Consider the following 16,540-nt stretch of genomic DNA (forward strand, 5'->3'; position numbering starts at 1 on the left):
ATGTCCGACTCTGTGTGACCCCATAGATGGCAGCCCACCAGGCTCCTCTGTTCCTGGGATTCTCCAGGCAAGAACACTGGAGTGGGTTGCCATTTCCTTCTCCAATGCATGAAAGTGAAAAGTGAAAGTGAAGTCGGTCAGTCGCGTCTGACCCTTAGAGACCCCATGGACTGTAGCCTACCAGGCTCCTCCGTCCATGGGATTCTCCAGGCAAGAATACTGGAGTGGGGTGCCATTGCCTTCTCCATGCCTCCACTCAACTCTTGCTTGTTCTTTAGGGTTCATGTTATCACTTCCTCCCTGGATCCCTCAAGTCTGTGTCGATTCTCCACTTATGTCCTCCACAAGCAGCTGGTATCCCTTCACCTCTCTACCCTTCCCCTAATAGCACATGCCACTGTATTATAATTGCTTTTTATCTATCTCCTCTACTAGTGTGTAAATTCTGAGACGGCAGGTGCCATGACTTGGTTGTTCACCACTACATTCCAAGGGCATGGCACAGCAACCAGCATACAGTATTCATTCAAGAACATATTCTGAAAGCTGAGTTCTCTATATGGTCCCAGGATAATAACAAACTTTTCTGTAAAAGCCTTCTCAAGGACCATGACTCCCTGCCAGCCCTGAACCCCCAATAAAAAAAGAATTTGTTATGCTTAAACAGAATGTACTTCGGCTTATTAATATTTAGGCTTTTATTTTATAAAGTCTGAGTAAAATGTTTAACCCATCGGCTTTTAAAATTGTGAACAGTTCCATAAAATGGCCATTCCTAGAGGAGGTGAAAGAGGGTTTTACTTCCTCTATTACAGAAAAAAGGGAATGGGGATAGAAAAAAAGCATGAGAAAGAGAAAAGACCAGAATCATGAGAAATGGCTGCAGTATACATGAGGGGTCCTAGCTATTGTCCAGCCATTTTTTTTTAATCTCCTACTGAATTCTATAGAATAAATGTTGAAAACAGTAACTTTGTAATAAGGCATAGAAGCAGTATAATATAACTTTATGGACTTCCCTTAAGTCCTGTAGTATTTTACATTCTGTTTTTTCCTTAGCTGATATTTCTTTAGGTCCTGCATTTGATTTATTCTTAAAATCCTAAGTTTATTATTCCACCTTAAAAAGAAAGAAATTTGAACATATGCTACAATATGGATAAACTTTGCAGACATTATGTTAAGTGAAATAAGCCAGTCACAAAAAGACAAACATCGTATGATTTCACTTATATGAGGTAATTAGAGCAGTCAAACTCATAGAAGACAGAGAGTAGAATGGTGGTTGCCAGAGACTGGGGAGAAAGGAGTGTGGGGAGTTATTCTTTAATGGGCACAGCAGTTCAGTTTGGGAACATGAAAAATTTCTGGAGGCAGAGGGCAATGATGGTGGCATAACAATATGAATATACTTAATGTTGCTGAATTGCACATTTTAAAATGGTTAAAACTGTAAATTTATCTCAACAAAAAATAAAGAATGGGGGAAAAATCCTGTCTTTAGTAACTGGCAGCTACTCAGAACCCTGAATAGACTAGGGCGGGCAGGAGAGCACTGGTGATGCAGTTGTGAGAGAGGAAAAAGGTCTAAGTGTAAAGTGATTTAGAAGAAACTTATTAGTTAAAGCTGAAGGCTAAAAACCCTCTCAAAAATAAAATCCTACCCTGTATTTATTAATACTGTACCATTCTCTTAAGATTGTCTATAAGAACCCCCAGTCCTCTATATCCTTTAAGAAAAATGTTGTCTTCTCTACGAAATCTTACTAGGGAAGCAGTACGGTGGCACAGAAAAGACTTTGGACACTGAAGCCACTATCTAAAACTGAATACTGGCTCCACTTTGAGGACTTTAACATCTTTGTGCTTCAGTTTCATCTGCAAATTACGGACTGTAATAAGAGCTGTTGTGAGGTTTAACGATGGAAAGCGCAGCGTCTGGAACCAGAGGAGCACAATAGTGATGTTCGCTATGGCTCTCGCTCCACTGTCACACTCACATCCTGTGTGTACTGGCGCTCAGTGTGCCCTGGGGCCTCTGACGATCCCTGAGACCTGAGAGGGTCTATGGAGCCAGAACTATTTTCATAATAATGAGACATTATACTTTCCTTTTTGACTCACACTCTCTCACAAGTCCACTAATCCTTACAGTGGAATCTCCCAGTGGCTACTATATGCCACTTGATATTGTGACAGACTGAAAGCAGAAGCCAATTGAGAGTCCAACTACCATCTACTAAGTCAGACATTAAAAGACTTACAGAAGTCTCTTCTTGTAATGCCATTTTCCTCACAAAAAATGTTGGAGGTAGGAAACTAGTTACTTTTCACAAAAAGTTACATGAATGTGTACTTGTTTTTAAAAATAAATTAGTATTAAATTTTTTCCTGTTTTAATTTCTATTTCTGCTTTATTGACTATGCCAAAGCCTTTGACTGTGTGGATCACAATAAACTGTGGAAAATCCTGAAAGAGATGGGAATACCAGACCACCTGACCTGCCTCTTGAGAAACCTATATGCAGGTCAGGAAGCAACAGTTAGAACTGGACATGGAACAACAGACTGGTTCCAAATAGGAAAAGGAGTGTGTCAAGGCTGTATATTGTCACCCTGTTTATTTAACTTATATGCAGAGTACATCATGAGAAATGCTGGGCTGGAAGAAGCACAAGCTGGAATCAAGATTGCCGGGAGAAATATCAATAACCTCAGATATGCAGATGACACCACCCTTATGGCAGAAAGTGAAGAGGAACTAAAAAGCCTCTTGATGAAAGTGAAAGAGGAGAGTGAAAAAGTTGGCTTAAAGCTCAACATTCAGAAAACTAGGATCATGGCATCTGGTCCCATCTCTTCATGGGAAATAGATGGGGAAACAGTGGAAACGGTGTCAGACTTTATTTTTATGGGCTCCAAAATCACTGCAGATGGTGATTGCAGCCATGGAATTAAAAGACACTTACTCCTTGGAAGGAAAGTTGTGACCAACCTAGATAGCATATTCAAAAGCAGAGACATTACTTTGCCAACAAAGGTCCTTCTAGTCAAGGCTATGGTTTTTCCAGTGGCCATGTATGGATGTGAGAGTTGGACTGTGAAGAAAGCTGAGCGCCGAAGAATTGATGCTTTTGAACTGTGGTGTTGGAGAAGACTCTTGAGAGTCCCTTGGACTGCAAGGAGATCCAACCGGTCCATTCTAGAGGAGATCAGTCCTGGGTGTTCTTTGGAAGGAATGATGCTAAAACTGAAACTCCAGTACTTTGGCCACCTCATGAGAAGAGTTGACTCACTGGAAAAGACTCTGATGGTGGGAGGGATTGGGGGCAGGAGGAGAAGGGAACGACAGAGGATGAGATGGCTGGATGGTATCACCGACTCGATGGATGTGAGTTTGAGTGAACTCTGGGAGTTGGTGATGGACAGGGAGGCCTGGTGTGCTGCAATTCATGGGCTTGCAGAGTTGGACACAATTGAGTGACTGAACTGAACTGAATTTCTATTATGGTAAAATTAGAAGACACGACTCATATAAACAAAAACTCTTTGGGAATTTCAAAAATTTTTTTGGTCCTGAGACCAAAAGTTTGAGAACCACTGCTCTATTATAGGGTACATGTCAGTTTCTTTAAGTGGACTGTGAGTGGATAGGAATATAATTGTTCATATTTTTCTTTTTCTCTTCTTTCTTTTTCTTTTAAAAAAACTTTCCCCAGGTATTGACAGTCTTTTTTTTTTCCTAATATGGCAGACCATCAGTGAAGGGAATAAAACTAACATATAGCAAATACCATTTATTCAGGGCTTAGTGTATCTTATGTGCTATGCTCAGCTTTTCATTTAACACTCATTAGGTTCTAGAATTACCCTTACTGCATATATGGGGGAAACTTAGAGACATTAAATAACTTACAGGCATAGGTAGCTAATAAATGGAACTCAACTCTTTGACTTTAGAAGCCAAGGTCTTCACTTATGTCAAAAGAGTAGAAAAATGCAGAGAAATTAGAAAAGCTGTGGTTAGGCAAGACAAATTATTTACAAAGCATGGTTGCAGTAGTATCTATCAGATAGCTAGTTAACCTTTGCAAGGGGTTTGTAATTTCGGATTTCTCTTGGATATTCTCACTATGATTTAGAGCAGTTTTATTTGGCTTAACAAAGATAGCATACTCTCTTATACCAAACTTAATAAGATCTTTCCTAAGAAGGTCAACCCCACAGCCAGAATGTATTTGACTCTGGCTCTCAAGGAGGTGTATAGGTGGTGCCTCTCAATATTAATATCTTATGTCTCTGAAAAAACTAGTAAGACACAGATTTTAAAGTGTAACATTATAAACCTAAGATAACGATATTACAAAAATTTGAGAAATAATGAAAAATCACTCTTTCACCCTAACTCAAAAAATTTTGGTTGTACTTCCTTCAATTTTTCACTTGAAAAATTTTAAACATAACTCAAACTGTGCTGTACCTGAAACTGTCTCCTGTTTTTCTCTTACTACTACATCATATATATTTTTCATATTGATTGAAGAGATTTCATCACCACCATTTTAAAAAGACATCATAAATTCTATCAATTGATTACGAAGTAGTTATTCTTATTATTTGAGATAGTTATGTTTTTATAAAGTCATCATGAACAATGAATTAGTGAATACTGAACCAATATTTCTAGGAGAAATACAGGGTTAGGTTTCTGTGTGCCCCTTGGACACAACATTTTCCTCAATTGATTGATACACAAACTTGTTTTATGTGTATCTCTGTTTAAAGACACTCTACTTAATATATGCTGTTGATTCATTAACACTGAAGTCACAGCCAACAGCACAATAATTCTTGCCTAAACATAGCTGACTTTCTTAGCATATCATAGCCTTCATAGGAACTCCAGGCAGCACTTCAATGCTATGCTTTGGGCCCTTTTAAATAGTGAAATCACCAACAAAAAGTGTGTGGGGGTGCTCAGTTGTGTCCAACTCTTTGCGACCCCATGGACTGTAGCCTGCCAGGCTCCTCTGTCCAGCGTATTCTTCAGGCAAGAATACTGGAGTGGGTTGCCATGCCCTCCTCCAGGGGATCTTCCTGACCCAGGGATCAAACCCGTGTCACCTGCATCTCCTGCATTGCAGGTGGATTGTTTATCTACTGAGCCATCTGGGAAGTCCAGTTCTTGGAGTAGCCCCCTGGCAATTCTTCAACACAAAGTATTGTCCCAGGGGCAGCAGCATCAGCATTGGTGGTAGTTTAGTTGCTAAGTTGTGTCCGACTCTTGTGACCCCATGTACTATAGCCCGCCAGGCTCCTCTGTCTGCGGCACCTCCCAGGCAAGATTACTGGAGGGGGTTGCCATTTCCTTCTCCAGGGGATCTTCCAAACTCAGGGATAGAACCCAGGTCTCTTTCACTGCAGGCGGATGGGAGCTAATTAGACATGATGAAAAAAAGGTCACCCAACTAAGTGAATCAGAATCTGGTTTTTAACAAAGTCCTCAAGTGATTCCTATCCATATTAAAATTCTGAGACGTTATCCTATAAATCAAGGATTCTCAAACTTTACTATGCAGTGGCATCACCTAGCCAGCTTGTTAAAACAGAGATGCCTGACCCCACCCCCTGCATTTCAGATTCAGAACATCTGGGGAGTGGCCTGAAACTGTGCATTTCTGATATGTTTCCAGGTGATGCTGATGCTCCTGGTTCTAGGACCATACTCTGAGAACCACTGTATTAGCTAGCTCATGTGTAGATCTTTTGCAAGATTAATGTTTTTAAATTGCTAACACATCTTAATTTTGTAGAAGAGAGGGAAAATATAATCAGTGTATAGCTTATAAATACTTCTCACTGTATAGAACCAGGTTTTGTGGAGGCAGGTAAGCCAGCTGGGATGGTTAGACCTAGTCATGGTTAGTGGGCAGAGGCTGATGTGGATGGGTCAACTGAGAAACAGAAATAGAAGTTTTTTATCTTATTATTTAGGTACCCCCTATAAAAGAAACTACAATTTAAGTACCTGGGAAAAAATTCTTATTGAATAATTTTTCTAAACTATATTTTATTAATTATATTTCAAATAAGAGAATTTGCTTGGTAAAAAGTATCAAAGAAAAATAATTTTTTTAACTTCCAGTTTCCTCTGGTGAAAAATAAATATGTACAGCAATGAAAGGATAGGTCCCAAAACCAAGCCCCAAAGCTTTAGTGTTTTAGTCTTAGGCAACTCTTTGGTTATAATGACTCAGGAATAAACTGGAGATTTCTTTTAGAAGAATACTTAAGACTACAGTTTCCTCACCCTGAATCTTCAAGTTCAGCCCACTCAATTCAAACACAAAACTATTTTCGAGTATAAAGACATTTTTGGGTACAAGCCATATGCATTTCAGTTAAATCACAATACAATTACTGCTTCATATTGCTCATGAGCTTGGCGAGGCTGTAAGACAGTACAGCCTCCTGGACAGGTACTTCCTAGGACAGCCTTCCTTCTCCTTAACCTGGCGGCCTCTGCCCTGCCTTAATAGTGAGGTTCTCTTGGTCATTCCTTTTTACTTTCCAGCCTTGGTCCAGGGTATTAGAACATGAGTGGCTAGCTGCTCTTTGTTTTTAAAGCCATTCCAAGGCCTTTTAAATAGTTAGCAGGAAAAAGACAATCTGTAGCAAATACTTTGGCCACCTCATGCGAAGAGTTGACTCATTGGAAAAGACTCTGATGCTGGGAGGGATTGTGGGCAGGAGGAGAAGGGGACGACAGAGGATGAGATGGCTGGATGGCATCGCCGACTCGATGGACATGAGTCTGAGTGAACTCCGGGAGTTGGTGATGGACAGGGAGGCCTGGCGTGCTGCAATTCACGGGGTCGCAAAGAGTGGGACACGACTGAGCGACTGAACTGAACTGAACTGACTGAACAAAAGCCAATATCAAAGATGTAAGATTCAGTTTAAAGAAATCCTTATCAGTGAAGATAAACTTTTGATCAAAGCGGAGCAGGTGATGGGGAGTCGGTGCTGTTTCAATGTATTACGGCAGAAGCCCTGATTGGAGAAAAGATTATATAAAGGATTAAGAAAATATAAAGGATTATGTGATTGATTTTCCTTCTTCAAGAAATCTACTCTGGTCTCCAGGTCTTGGAGAACACATTAGGATTAGATTAGGGCCTAGCTTTGATCATTAACACAAGCAGTATAAAGCAAATGTTCAGTTATTTTTGATTTGACAAACAGATGGAAGGGGTTCTGTTCAAAAATGGCCAGAAATAGGAGGGGGAGGATGATGAGGGAGGAGGGAGAACCAGGCAAAGTAGTAAAATTTCTTTTCAGCCTGGCTCTTGAGCCCTAGCAGCTGCAATATCAGGTGGATATTTCCCAGGAGCTTTTGTGCTCAGCAAAAATTTAAAATGAGTCCATAATTTAGGTCTAGTATTTCCTGGAAATATCCAAAGGTATGTTGCATCTGCTTCTTCGCATGCATCTGTATTTGAATTTGTTATGTGAGAGGAAATAGTTGGTAACTAATTAGTAAAATGCTTAATCTCACTTTAATCAAAAGATTATTTTGTCTGGAAAAAGCAATCATGGTTTTGTGTTTTGGTGGGCTTGATCTCACTAATCTCAATCTATCCACAGTTATCTATGCCTGCAGATAGCCTAATGTGTCCCATTAAAGGCAGGAGGGACAGCTACTAGAAACTCAGGCACAGTGCCTCAGGGGTAATAAGAAGCCTCAGAGGGCTTATTTGGCAAATTGAGTCCTCTTTAGTAATAGCAACTGTGACAGCCCTCTTTAGGACTCTAAGAGTCTGTTCAGTCTGGTTCTCAGATGCATTTCTTTTGGTTTATGGTGGAAACTGCTGGCCCGGCCGCCACCTGCCTAGGCAGGTGGGCCACAGCTCAGCCAGTCTCCCTGGGCTCTCCACCACCTTTCTCCAATCCTTTGTCTTTGGCTATTTCCTAAGCCATTTCATTGCAGCACTTGGGCTCTTAGATATTCACTGTGGCATGTGAAATCTTTAGTTGTGGCATGTGGGATCTAGTTCCCCGACCAGGAGTCAAACCCAGGATGCCCGCACTGAGAGCGTGGAGTCTTAGCCACTGGACCACCAGGGAAGTCCCAGCGATTCACTTGAAAATTTATTTATTTATTTTTGGCCACGCTGGGCTCTAGATATGATAAGCGGGGGCGACTGTTGTGATGTGTGGGCTTGTCACTGCAGTGGCTTCTCTTGTTGCAGACCATGGTTTCTAGGGCCCCTGGGCCTTCAGTAGTTGCAGCACGTGGGCTTAATAGTTGCTGTTCCCGGGCTATAGAGCACAGGCTCAGTAGTTGTGGCCCACAGGCTTGGTTGTTTCACAGCATAAGGGATCTTTCTGGAGCATAGACTGAACCTGTGTCTCCTGCATTGGCAGGTAGATTTTTTAATCACTGAGCCACCGGGAAGCCTCCAGCCATTCACTTTTAATCAACTCATTTTTTTTACTTCTTTGACCTTTTTCTTTTTTGTAATCCAGAATTTCACAAAACCGTCCTTCTAGTACTGCTGAATTCAGCTATTACCCCTGCCCAGGAATTCACAATATAAATTAGCACACAGAAGACAATTACTATCTGTCAGTGGAAGGTCCTATATTGTCTTTCCTTAAATTTTTAAATAATTAAAATTGCAGTTACTACACATTCTCTTAGGGTTTATGTGCAATACTAATTGCTTTTTGTAAGATGTTTTTAGCCACACTGCTACACATATGTGTTGTTACCAAATGGAACCTCTACATGAAATTATTAAAGATGTTAAGACTAGACATTAGACCTCTCTGCTTGACTATTACACAGATAAAAAGGATATAAGAAAAATTTTAGACTGGAGGAAATGAGCACAAAAATTAAAAGGGGGTTTTCTGTTTTAGAATTTTAAAAATTTATTTTTTCTTCAATAAAATCTGCAAACTCAGAACACTAACCCAGCAACAAAAGTGTTATCTGGAGAATGTGAAAATAATTTTCAAAGGCTAGCAACTCTCATACAAAATAACAAAATCTTATTTCTTCAAAGCCTGGTTATACCATTTATGGATTTAGTGGGTCTTCATTTTCTTATTTACCGAGTCTCATCATCAACACTTGGCCTGAATTAGAGAATCATAGGCAGTAGAGAGAGATGGATAGAAAGAACCTAACTGAGTTTGCGTCTTCAGAGCACTAATAAAAGTCAGATTAAGGAAAAGGCTACAAAACACAGCCAAACTGAGGTTATTAGATTATCTGTTGCCATATGCCCTATTAGCCCAGACCATCAAATCACTAGTCAAATGGAAACTCTCTCTTAACTATAAAGAACAATAGCAAAGACAAATAACACATAAAATGAGCCTATCTTAAGATGGCATAGTCAGAGCTCACTAGCACTCATTTTCTCTGTATGAGGAAATCTCCAGGCAAACCCGAAAGTGATTCCACCCAGCTATCTTTACCTCAAACACTTCTGACACTTTGTTCTCCTCCACTGTAGCAGCAGCCCATGGGAGTTAAACTTCTACAAAAGTATTATGAAAAATTGGAATAAGGTAGATTTTAACAAGATTGTCTTACAAATTGTCACTTGCCTACTTGATGTAGGTAATAAACAAATTTTAAGAATCCTAACAATGTTAGAGTTAGAAAGGACATTTGAGATCACTAAGAACAATTTCTCCATCTCATATATTAAGACCAAAGTTGAGGGAAAATTTTAAAAAGCTGAGATAATTGGAATCTTGCCAAGGATGATCTTAGACTGCTACACAGGCTCTTAATAGTCTCAAGTCCAATTCTTCAACCCACTCCAGTATTCTTGCCTGGAAAATCCCATGAACAGAGGGTCCTGGTGGGCTACAGTTTATGTGGTTGCAAAGAGTTGGACACAACTGAGCGACTAAACAACAAACAAGTGCATCACTGTGTCTTACAGCAGGTAAACAGAAGACATGCTGATTTTATCCATTTTAATATAAGTAATCTTTTAGATAAAGAAGGCAGGTAAATGACTGCATAATAGAACCTCATTACTGAAAACTATTATCTTAAAAAAGCTTCACTATACACCAAGGGTTCAATTTGCCCTGTGTTCAAGGTGGTGCGTGTGAATCTTCTGCTAAAGTGTAAAAAGCATAAGAAATGTAAGAGTCTCCAGTATTCCTTACGCTGATGATCTTGGCGCAATTCATCTGAACACTAAAATACATCCTCCTTGGTAACCATCCCTCAGTATGCAATGATTCTGAGTTGGGACATTTATGGAAGGATACCCCTACCCTCATCCATATGTATACATGCATACTTAGAAGGATCTATCCTAAAAGGGCAGCAAGTAAAGTTTGAAAAAATTCCCAAGCATCATCTCTGCCCTGCCCTCCAACCAGTGGAAAAATTACTAATCCAAAAAAATTGTACTCATCCAATAAACAAATGTTTCTGAAGTGTTTGCTCTGTACCAGGTACAGGATATATATAAGGTGCTGAACAAAATGTTAATGCTAACTACTCACTCTGAGTTTTAGTACTTAGAAGTTGCTTTCTTTACAAACCCAAAGTGCCTGGCATGGTCCGCCACTGCACCCTCAGCGTGATGGTTCCTTCGTCTCCCTGAGGAATATACATCTGCCCGCAAACCAAGTGATGACATGGTTCCTTTTGATTTCACCTCATCCCTACCCTCTATGCCCCTCCGACCTTTATTTTCCTCCTTAACATTTATTACAGTCTAAACATAACTTACTTATTCACTTTTTGTCCTCCCCAATAAAATAAGCTCCCCAAGAGAGCAAAAATTTTTGTCTCATTTTTTTCTCTTTCTGGGTCCCCAGTACCTTGAATATACAGTAAATGCTCAATAAATATTTGTTGATGAAATGAATGCCAACATTTCTATACCTGCCAAGTATATTTGATACATTCTCGTTTCTACCCTGGTCTCCTCATCAATCCCTTCAATCGTTCTCCTGTGGCCCTCTGTCCTCTTAGGATTCTTCCTGTCACCTACACCCGAGAAGAGTACAGTCAGCCTGGGCTCCATGATTAGCTAACACATGATAATTTTCATTCACCTCACCCTCTTATCTTCCACTGCACCTACGGCACCAACACTTTACCCCCACTGTCCAGCTTATCTTACTGTTTGTCCAGTCCAGACCATTGCTAGAGAAGATTTAGATTCATGCTGGACTAGACCAATATTGATTGATGGTAGAACTCAATGCTCAAAATTCATGGTATACAGAGACAGAGAATGGGATTAAGCATTAATGTGTGCTAAGTTGCTTCAGTCGTGTCTGACTCTTTGCGACCCTATGGACTATAGCCCACCAGGCTTCTCTCTCCATGGGATTCTCCAGGCAAGAATACTGGAGTGGGTTGCCATGCCTTTCTCCAGGAGATCTTTTCAACCCAGGGATTGAACCCGGGTCACCCACATTGCAGGCAGGTTCTTTACCATCTGAGCTACCAGTTCTGTTCAGTTGCTCAGTCGTGTCAGACTCTTTGTGACCCCATGAACTACAGCATGCCAGGCTTCCCTGTCCATCACCAACTCCTAGAGCTTGCTCACACTTATGTTCATCAAGTTGGTGATGCCATCCAACCATCTCATCCTCTGTCATCCCTGTCTCCTCCTGCCTTCAATCTTTCCCAGCATCAGGGTCTTTTCCAATGAGTCAATTCTCTGCATCAGGTGGCCAAAGTATTGGAACTTCAACATCAGTCCTTCCAATGAATATTCAGGACTGATTTTCTTTAGGATTGACAGGTTTGATCTCCTTGCAGTCCAAGGGACACTCAAGAGTCTTCTCCAACACCACAGCCAGGGAAGCCCCAAGAATTAGAGTTGGGTTTAAAAATTGGGCCCAATGTGCACTACATGGTGTCTTTGGCTAGGTCAACAATCTTTCTGAGCCTGTTTTCTCATCTATGAAATGGGAGTAGTAATAATACTCACTTCCTAGTATGAGGATTATACTTGAAGTGAAATACTGTATGCGAAAGCTCCCAACAGACTTACAGGCATGTAGAGGTTGCTTAATAAGCTCCTTCTCTTCCTTTAATTTAACATATTTCACTAACCTCCAATGATGTCCTCATTCTTTGAAAATGACTAACACGTACTTAGCAAGAAATCCCATGCTTCCGGTATGAATCTTAATTTTTCTCTCTTCTCTTCATTCCATACCAGAATTCTATGTCTTCACTCATCCTGTCTCCTGTTTCAGAAATGGTGTCCCTCTTCTGTGAGCCTAACCCTCTATCTATACAAATAGTTTTCTTCCCTGGCTGCACATTAGAATCATCTCTGGAGCTTTTTAAAAATGCAGATGTTTGGCCCCCACCAGAGATCAGCTAAATATGAATTTCTGGAGGCAGGAACATGGCATCAGTATTTTTTTAAGTCCCCTGGTAGTGTGCCAAGACAATTCAGTGGGGGAAAAGAATAGTCTTTTCAACAAATGTTGGAAGTGGATAACCTCATTCAAAAGAATCAAGTCAAACCATTCCTTATACCATTGACAAAAATTAACTCAAAATGGATCACAGACCCAAATGTAATAACTAAAATTTTAAAACTTTTAGAAGAAAACATAGAGTAAATCTTCATAACCTTGAGTTAGGCAAAGCCTTCTTAGGTATGACACCAAAAGCACAAGCAATAATGACAAAAATAGAAATTAAAACATTTGGTACTATAAATAATATCATGAAGAAAATGAAAGGACAACCCACAGAACAAAAAAGAAGTCACAAACCACATACCTGATAAAGAACTTATAACAAAGGTACATAAAGGACTCTTAAACTCAATAATAAAAAGATAAATAACCTAGTTTTTTAAATGAACAAGGGATCTGAATAGACATTTCTCCAAAAAAGAAATACAGAGGACCAATAAGCAAAAGAAAAGATGCTGAACATCATTACCCATCAGGGAAATGTAAACCAAAATCACAATGAGCTACCACTTCAAACTTCCTAAGATTGCTCTTATCAGAAAGATGGATAATAATAATTTGCTGATGAATGTTGCAATCCTTATACATTGCTAGTGGAAATGCAAAATGGTGTCGCTGTTTTGGAAAACTGTTTGTGGAAAAAGTGTGGAAATAGTAAACATACAGTTATCATATGACCTAGCAGTTCTACTCCTTGGTATATACCCAAAAGAAATGAAAACATGTTTACACAAAAATTGCACACAAATGTACACAGCATTTGTACATTTGGCAGCCATAGCAGCCAAAAAGTGTAAAGAACACAAGTGTCCATCAACTGATAAATGGGTAAGTAACGTGGTATAGCTATTCAATGAAATATTATTCAGTGATAAAAAGGAATGAACCACTGATATATGCTACAAACATGGATAAACTTTGAAAATCTTATACTAAGAGAACAAAGCTACAGATGACCCCTAAACCACATGGGTCTAAACTGCACAGCTCCACTTATACTTGTAGTTTTTTAGCTGTGAATACCAACCACACTACTATACAGTCCATGGTTGGTTGAAACCAAGGATGCAGAATTGTGGATACAGAGGGATGAGTACAAATTATACTCAGATTAACTCCCTTCACACATTGTTCAAAGGTCAACTGATGTCACATTAGACCATATACTGTGTAATTTCATTTATAAGAAATGATCAGAATAGGCAAGTATATGTATAGAGAACGTAGATTAGTGGTTGCCTAAGGCTGAGAGTCGAAGGGAAATGAGGAGTGACTGATAATGGGTAAAGAGTTTCTTTTTGCATGATGAAAATGTTCTAAAATTGACTGTGGTGATGGTTGAACAACTCTGTGAACATACTAAAAACCATTGGATTGGAAAGATAGAAAGTTCCCCCAGGTAATTCTAATCTTAATGTCTGTTTACAGAAACCAATTTTTGAAACACAACACTCAAAATATATGGCATCTTACCTTCTAGACTCCTTAGGGGTAAAGATGGCATCTTCTAATTCTTTCTTTCCCCCACATCCTTAAGAAATAATAACTGACACAGAGCAGGAGTGTGATATCATGTAAATGCCTTTTTTTTTTTTTTAAAGTAAAAGAGTGTTCTTGGTGAATGTTTTTTATTTTAATCGAAATTGTAAGAGTCAGGCTGCCACCTGGCAGAATTGGTCATCTTGACTATCATGATTCATTTAAACTCACCAAGCAATTAATTCAGTTGTAGCATATAGAGAGGAGATAGGTAGCCAGTGCAAACCAAACTGACCGGTTCTGCCATTCAAAGTATGGTTGTTCCACCACGTAACAGTGAATGTGGCTGCTGGCCCTTAGGAACCTTTCTTCTGACAGCTCCCCAGGACATGGCTCTGGTTTGACTGACTTTGTTTACTAAATAAATTAATTCCTACTTCTGGAGTAGCTTCAATTTTTAAACAGAAAGCCATCTATTGACAGTCACTGATACACAGGATTTTATTGTTTGATATTAAACAATTAAGAATTATTGTTTTTTCCCCTACAAGTACACTATACATGAAAATAAATATCATTTAGAATACAGCCACTAGGAGTGGAGAGAGAGGGAGACTCTATATCCACTCTGTGCCTTAAAGGGATAGCTTTACTTTAATAAAACCAAAGGGCAGACTGGATTTCTTTCATGGAAATAAAGCTCTCTGGCAAAATGTATATGGAAATCTGATGAACATTTCCTAAGATGAGTCTGATTAACACACTTTTTTTCTTTTTTCTTTTTATTATTGCTTTTAGCCATACCACACAGCATGTAGGATCTTAGTTCCCCAACCAGGGATTAAACCCGTGGCCCCTGTAATGGAAGCCTGGAGTCTTAACCAATGGACCAGCAGTGAACGTGTCCCTGTAAACACATCTTTTTAAAAAATCCTAAGGAGTCTTTTGATCTAGTAGTGACTTAAAAATCTTTAATAATTTAACCTAACTTTGAAATTGCTACTTTCAACAACGTATCTGAAGGTACATACTCAAAAAATGCTGAAATAAGTCAAGGTGTTTACAAATGTTGGGAATTTTGTTATTTATTCAACCTGCAGATAAAAAACAGCAAAGCATGACACCATAGTTTTCTTAGCATAGGACAAAAATCTTGTTTAAAAGCAGGCAGAAGTTTTCCCTTCTATAATTCTAGTGAGTTCAAATGTACTCAGGAAAAACAAATTGAGTGAGGACAATACCAAAGATGAGAAATAAAAGAAAATTCTAAATCCTCGGGTAATTTTGAAATAAGTTCACAGTTGGAAGATTCATTAATAAGAATAATTCAAAAGATATTGTTAGAGCCATAATTTAGAAGCCTTGTTTCCTGAGCAGATTATAATATGACAACTTCAAATGTAAGTATTGATTATACAAGGTAAACAAGACAAGGCTGAATGATTAAAAAAAAAAAAAAAAGACATCTTGTGTCCTCTCTCATTGGAAAGAACAACCAGGTACATGCTGCTGACTAGACTATAAACTGCTCTAAGTGAGGCAGTTGGAAAATGCTATTAGATTATGCGTATTGAGGAGCTGCCCCAGGGGCAGAACATGTCACAATGGCACATCCCTCTTCTTTACTAACACAACTTTCACCAGAATCAACCAAAGCCTTGGAAAACAAATTCAGACACTTTTTGTTAAAACTCCAAGCAAACTATCGAACCAACTTAACACCTGGAATGTATTAGAAGTTTTCCACGTTTCCCAGACTCAGTGGAATAAACAAATTTCAGTTGGAAGTTTATCTTAGAAAAATGCTCATGTGCATTTCCATGCATATAATTACAGGTTATATTAAGAAACCGCTTCTTAGTTTTCACTAGGGAATATTAAACAAGTCAGTATTTAAAGATAATTGCCTTTCTGCCTCTGGTGAAGGTTTTAGGTTTTTAAAAACGTAAATAAAACGTGCAGAGTGACATAAAGAGCTGCAAACAAGTATAAATATACCACTATAGCTCCCATAATAAAAGCTTGTGTGTGGGGGGGAGGTTGAACTGGTATTCATCTTCCTCAAACTACAACCCCAAGATATTGACTGTTACACAATTGTGAAACAAAGGCAAGGTGAAGGGTGAGAAACAACAGAAAGGACAGCGGAAAGGAAGACGAGGGCTCAGCAGCAGGAACCTGCTCGGTCTAGCTGGCCCGGCTTTCCCCAGCACCTTTCTGGTCCCAGTTCTGTGCTTCTCTAATACAATTCACATCATCTCTCAGAGAGATGGAGCTCTCTTTAAGGAAAGCCAAGCCCACATCGAGAGGTAACGTGCAGAACCGTAAATGAAAAATGTCCACGTCTAGCAGCATGCAGACGAGCAAAAGAAAACCAGCTGTCAGTTTCAGAGACTCCTAGCTGTAACGGGGTTTCAGGTTTCTCTTTGCCTCAGTCTCTGTCTGTCTCTCTCACTGTGTCTCCCTCAATAATATCAGTTTTCTAATCACCTCAAATCAAAAACACATTCTCCATCTGTCCTTGTGAAATAAATGCTGATGAAACAGAAAGATAGAGTGCGATACTCAC

At 39.4% G+C, this 16,540-nt stretch overlaps 1 protein-coding gene across 5 annotated transcripts in view; it reads right to left on the minus strand.

Moving 5' to 3' along the window:
- Window positions 1–16,540, minus strand: part of MAP3K13 (mitogen-activated protein kinase kinase kinase 13) — a 161,605-nt gene that overhangs the window by 85,373 nt on the left and 59,692 nt on the right.

This window comes from Bos taurus, chromosome 1, assembly GCF_002263795.3.
Source record: "Bos taurus isolate L1 Dominette 01449 registration number 42190680 breed Hereford chromosome 1, ARS-UCD2.0, whole genome shotgun sequence".
In the NCBI taxonomy this organism is placed as follows: Eukaryota; Metazoa; Chordata; class Mammalia; order Artiodactyla; family Bovidae; genus Bos; species Bos taurus.